We start from the raw sequence: 5,978 nt of genomic DNA, 5'->3' as shown, positions 1-5,978 counted from the left end.
GAATATGAGAGTTGGAACATAAAGAAGGCTAAACACCGAAGAACTGATGCTTTTGAATTGAGGTGTTGGAGAAGATTCTTGAGAGTCCCTTGGACTGCAAGGAGATCAAACCAGTCCATCCTAAAGGAAGTCAATTCTGAATATTCATTGGAAGGACTGATGCTGAAGCTGAAGCTCCAATACTTTGGCCACCTGATGTGAAGAGCTGACTCATTGGAATAGACTCTGATGCTGGGAAAGGTTGAGGACAGGAGGAGAAGAGAGCTACAGAGATGGTTGGATGGCATCACTGACTCAATGGACATGAATTTGAGCAAGTTCTGGGAGATGGTGAAGGACAGGGGAGCCTAGCATGCTGCAGTCCGTGGGGTTGCAAAGAGTCCAACATGACTTAGCAACCAAACAACAAAGGTGCTCTTAAAACACAAAGTCTTAACAATTTTTGAACTTATGCACCTCCTCCCAGAAGTTCAGATTAGACGTCCCCCTTGTGAGCTTCCTTAGCTAGCTTTTTCTATTATAACGTGTAGTCTTTACACAATCATTAATTTACCTGTGTTTCTCCCCACCGAACTATAACTGAACTATAAGGATCTCGAAGGTAGGTGTGTAGCTGAGCAGGACCCTCTGCGGCCTTCCCAGGACAGGCCCCTCCCCAACATCCTCTGTGGTAATTCAGGCATATTTCATGAGGTTTTCAGATGCTAAAAACCACCACCGATTTCTTCCAAATAGAAGAAATTACCTACTTGATGATAGTAAGCAAATAGCTCTTAATCCTTTTGGCACCTAAGGATTGATAATGTTACCTCACCATCAACCAATCAGAGAAATATGCCCAAACGATCACACACCCTGGGACCCTCCATCACCTGGCCTTTAAAATGCTTTGCTGAAATCCTGTGAGGAGTTAGGGAATTTTGGCGGGGGCGGGGGGCACAAGCCACCTGTTTTCCTAGCATGTCTCTGCCATACACCTTTCTCTGCTCCACACTCCAGACTCTGATATTTTGGTTTGTTTGGTCACACTGTGCGTCAGGCACATGAACTTGTGTTTGTTAACAGATCCGTGTTTTATTGATCTTTAATTTCCCAGTGCAGGTGCTTAATGTATATTTTCTGACTAAAACACCTTAAAAAAAATCTGCCTCTACATAAATGGAGAGGTATGTATTGGCAGAAGAGGATTAAGACTCTCTTTGTATACAGTGGAATATTGCATATGTGTGTCAGCCGCTCAGTTGTGTCTGACTCTTTGCGACCCCATGGACTGTAGCTCGCCAGGCTTCTCTGCTGATGGAATTCTCCAGACCAGAACACTGGAGAGGGTTGCCATTCTCTTCTCCAGGGGATCTTCCCAATCCAGGGATCGAACCTGGGTGTCCTGCATTGCAGGCAGATTCTTTACCATATGAGCCACCAGGAAGCCATTACTCAGCCATAAAAAGGAACACAATTGTTCCTTGTAGAGACCTAGATGGACCTAGAGACTGTCATACACAGTGAAGTAAGTCAGAAAGAGAAAAATATCATATATTATTGCATATATATGAAATCTAGAAAAATAGTATGGTGGTTTAGTTGCTAAGTCGTGTTTAACTCTTTCGAAGCCATGGACTGTAGCCTGCCAGGCTTCTCTGTCCATGGGGTTCTCCAGGCAAGAATACTGAAGTGGGTTGCCATTTCCTTCTCCAGCGGAGCTTCCTGACCCAGGAATCGAACTCAGGTCTCCTGATCTTATTTACAGGGCAGGAATAGAGACACAGACATAGAGAACAAATGTATGGACACCAAGGGTGAAGGAAGGGGTGGGATAAATTAGGAGACTGGGATTGACACGTATACACTATTGATGTGTGTGTGTGTGTGTGTGTGTGTGTTGCTCAGTCAAGTCTAACTCTGCGACCCCATAGACTGTAGCTCTCCAGGATCCTCTGTCCATGGATTTCTCTAGGCAAGAATACTGGAGTGGGTTGCCATTCCCTTGTCCACACTACTGATACTATTTATAAAACAGATAACTAATGAGAACCTACTATATAGCTCAGGGAACTCTACCCATGCTCTGTGATAACCTGAATGGGAAGGAAATCCAAATAAAAGGGGATATATGTATACACACAACTGATTCACTTTGCTGTACAGCAGAAACTAACACAACATTGTAAAGCAACTATATTCGAATAAAAATTATTTTTAAAACAAGAATCTTTTCAGCAATGAGGTGGCATTTCTAATTTAAACTCCTGCTAACTGCTACTGCTAAGTCACTTCAGTCGTGTCTGACTGTGCGACCCCATAGACAGCAGCCCACCAGGCTCCCCCGTCCCTGGGATTCTCCAGGCAAGAACACCGGAGTGGGGTGCCATTGCCTTCTCTGATTTAAACTCCCAGTCTGTATCAATAGAAAATTTGTCTTTAATTATTATTTTCATCAATGTCTTCTGTTCACTGTCATAACTGAAAAATCACTTAACAATTACCATTCATTGTATCCAAGCCTTGAATCTGAAGTTTCTTTTTTTTTTTTTTTTTACAAAAGTTTATTCTTAAATGTACAATAGGTTCCAAGACAACACGTCATTCTAGCTATAGGTGGCAACAGATATTATGGCAGGGAATCCAGGTGATTAAACAGGAATGGAACTAAAGGTCATCATTGCCTCTGGCATAAGGAACAGCTTACTTTTTGCCAGATTTCTCAATTCCACTGGTGTCCAGGGGCCCTTTCCCCTCAGCCTTTGCTTTTAGCTCCTCGAGTTTCTTCTACTCCTCCTTCTGCTTCTGCTTGAATGCTTTATCTTCCTCATCCATCTCCTTGGCTTGCTTTGTGGGCTGCTTTGGGGCTTCTTCTGGCCACCTTCGCAGCCTGACATGGCACCTGCTGCCCCTTCCCCTGAATCTGAAGTTTCTAAGTGGGGAAAGAAAGATCTACTTAGCTCCTAGAGAGGATCCTCTGTGAAAGGAGAGTCCAAGAGTGTGACCTTGCTAGGTACCGAACCCACGTGTATATCATCTATGGAGATAAAATGTACTGAGCACATTAGTCACTGATTGCAATAGGAAAATTGCTCCAATGGTAATTCACTCTGGAGTTTCCTTTGGTAAGCTTTCAAAACAAATATTTGCAATGTTATTGAAATTCAAGAGCAGGTCATCCTTTGGATACAACTAGTCGAGTTAGTTTCACACAATGGACCATTGTTCACAGGCATCTCTAGCACCACATGCCTCCAGTAGCTATTGGTTAAAACTAGAGCTGTGGTTCTTAGGCCTAGAGTAACAATCTACAGCTGCACGGTGCCTTAGGCTTGAAAGCTCTTTCCTATTGACCAAAGTAGAGATACTGTGAAAGGTTAGAACCTCAGCAAGTTAAGTGTCAAAGGTTTAGTAACATTGCACTTGTTCTCCTGTATATGGGGGTGGGTGGAACGAGCACTGATTTAGAAACACACTTATAAAATCTATAACCTAGTCCTTCTTTTCCACTCATGCAATCAACAAATATATTTTTGTTAAATATTTACTACATGTGTAAAATATTTACCTGTTATATATACCAGTGTGTGAGTGCAGGCTCAGTCACTCAGTTATGTTTGGCTCTTTGCAAAACCCATGGACTATAATCCTGTAGCCAGGCTCCTCTGTCCATGGGATTGTCCAGGCAAGAATACTGGAGTGAGTTGCCATTTCCTTCTCCAGAGGATCTTTCCCACCAAGGGATGGAACCAGAGTCTCTTATGTCTCCTGCATTGGCAGGCAGGTTCTTTACCAGTGTACCACCTGGGAAGCCTTCATTATGTACCAGGTACTATGCTAACTATTAGGGGTGACATTTTAATAACAGACACCATTGTTTTCAATAATAGATACCGTGTGGATCACAACTAACTGTGGAAAACTCTTAAAGAGATGGGAATATCAGATCACCTTACCTGTCTCCTGAGAAAGCCATATGCGGGTCAAGTAACAATAGTTAGACCCTTACAAGGATCAACTAACTGGTTCAAAATTGGGAAAGGAGTATGACAAGGCTGTATATTGTCACTCTGTTTATTTAACTTATATGTAGAGTACATCATGCAAAATGTGGATGACTCAAACTGTAATCAGGATTGCTGTGAGAAATATCAACAGCCTCAGATATGCAGATGATACAACTCTAATGGCAGAAAGTGAGGAGGAACTAAAAAACCTCTTGATGACGGTGAAAGAGAAGAGTGAAAGCTGGCAAAAAACTAAGATCTTGGCATCCGGTCCCATCACTTCATGGCAAATAGAAAGGGGAAAATGTAAAAGTAGTGACAGATTTTATTTTCTTGGGCTCCAAAATCACTGCAGACAGTGACCGTAGCCATGAAATTAAAAGATGGAAGCTTTTAGCTTCTTGGAAGGAAAGCTATGACAAACCTAGACGGCATATTAAAAAGCAAAGACATCACTTTGCCAACAAAGGTCCGTATAGTCAAAGCTATGGTTTTTTCCAGTGGTCATGTGTTGGAGTATAAGAAAGGCTGAGCACTGAAGAATTGATGCTTTCAAATTGTGGTGCTGGAGAAGACTCTTGAGAGTCCCTTGGACTGCAGGGATATCAAACAGGTCAATCCTACAGGAAATCAATCCTGAATATTCATTGGAAAGACTGATGCTGAAGCTGAAGCTCCAATGCTTTGGCCACCTGATTTGAAGAGCTGACTCATTGAAACAGAACCTGATGCTGGGAATGATTGAAGGCAGGAGGAGAAGAGGGAGGGCGACAGAGGGCTAGATGGTTGGATGACATCACTGACTCAATGGACATGAGTTTGAGCAAACCTGGGGAGATAGTGAAGGACAATGAACCCCAGTATGTTGCAGTTAATGCGGTCACAAAGAGTCAGACACGACTTAGCGAGTGAAAAACAACCATTGTTTTCATCATTATTATTCGTACCTATAAACAATAAATCCTGCCAAATCCCAATGCCTTCCTGGGGTCTTGATTTGCACATTAGCTCAAGTATTGCCAACCTAATGAAGAACTCTCCATGCTTTGAACGATTGAATAGGATTCTCTCAACTATGCCTCATATAGAAGGCACTGCAAACTCTTGAATGTGAAGAACGTTTGATCAGAGGTTGCCTCTGGGGAGGAGAACTAGATTGGGACACAGGGTAAGAGGCAGGGTTTTCACTCGACAGGTGTATCTGGATTCAGCACAGTTCAGTATCAGACCACCAAAACAAGGGAAATAATCTCAATAAAATCACACATTTTTTTTTTTTTTTGGTTTCCCAGTGCCTATAAAAGTTATGTTTGGGCAAGGCCAGGTGGCTCAGTGGTAAAGAATCCTCCTGCCAGTGCATGTGATGAGAGTTCATCCCTGCGGGGGGAAAGATCCCCTGGAGAAGGAAATGGCAACCTGCTCCAGAATTCTTGCCTGGAGAATCCCAGGGAGAGAGAAGCCTGGTGGGCTACAGTCACAGGGTTGCAAAGAGTCAGACAGGATTTATTGACTAAACAGTAACAATCATCATAACATTTAGCAAGTCATAGCAGTAACCTCAAAGATCACTGATGACAAATCACAATCCTAATAAACATAATAATAATGAAAAAGTTTTAACTATTGGGAGAATCACCAAAAGGTGACACAGAGATAAAGATACTGTGGGAAACATGGCACCAATAGACTCACTCCAGGCAAGACTGCCACAAACCTTGTTTTTTTTTTTTTTTTTTTTTTAATGCAAAATCTGCTAAGTGCAATCAAAGGAGGTATGTTTGATGATATTTTGTATTGCTTGACTTCCATCATGGGTTATTTGCCCTGTTCTCAGGGAATCCGAAGATGCAGACCCTCAAGCATACACCAGGGTTGAGCCCCCCGTCCTGGCTGCACGCACAGCCTGGACCCCGGGCATCGATGGGTGAGTAGGGAGGTGTGGGAGGGGCTCCCGGCTCTCCGCGGTGCCCAGGGGACCTTTCCAGGTTGCTG

The 5,978-nt window shown here is 43.0% G+C and overlaps 1 pseudogene; it reads right to left on the bottom strand.

Annotated features, from left to right (window-relative positions):
- Positions 1-2,518: 2,518 nt before the first annotated feature.
- Positions 2,519-2,876, bottom strand: LOC120858860 (annotated as a pseudogene).
- Between the last annotated feature and the right edge of the window lie 3,102 nt (positions 2,877-5,978).

The sequence above is a fragment of the Oryx dammah genome, unplaced genomic scaffold (genome assembly GCF_014754425.2).
Source record: "Oryx dammah isolate SB20612 unplaced genomic scaffold, SCBI_Odam_1.1 HiC_scaffold_29, whole genome shotgun sequence".
Lineage (NCBI taxonomy): Eukaryota > Metazoa > Chordata > Mammalia > Artiodactyla > Bovidae > Oryx > Oryx dammah.
This window is presented reverse-complemented; position numbering and strand designations above follow the sequence as displayed.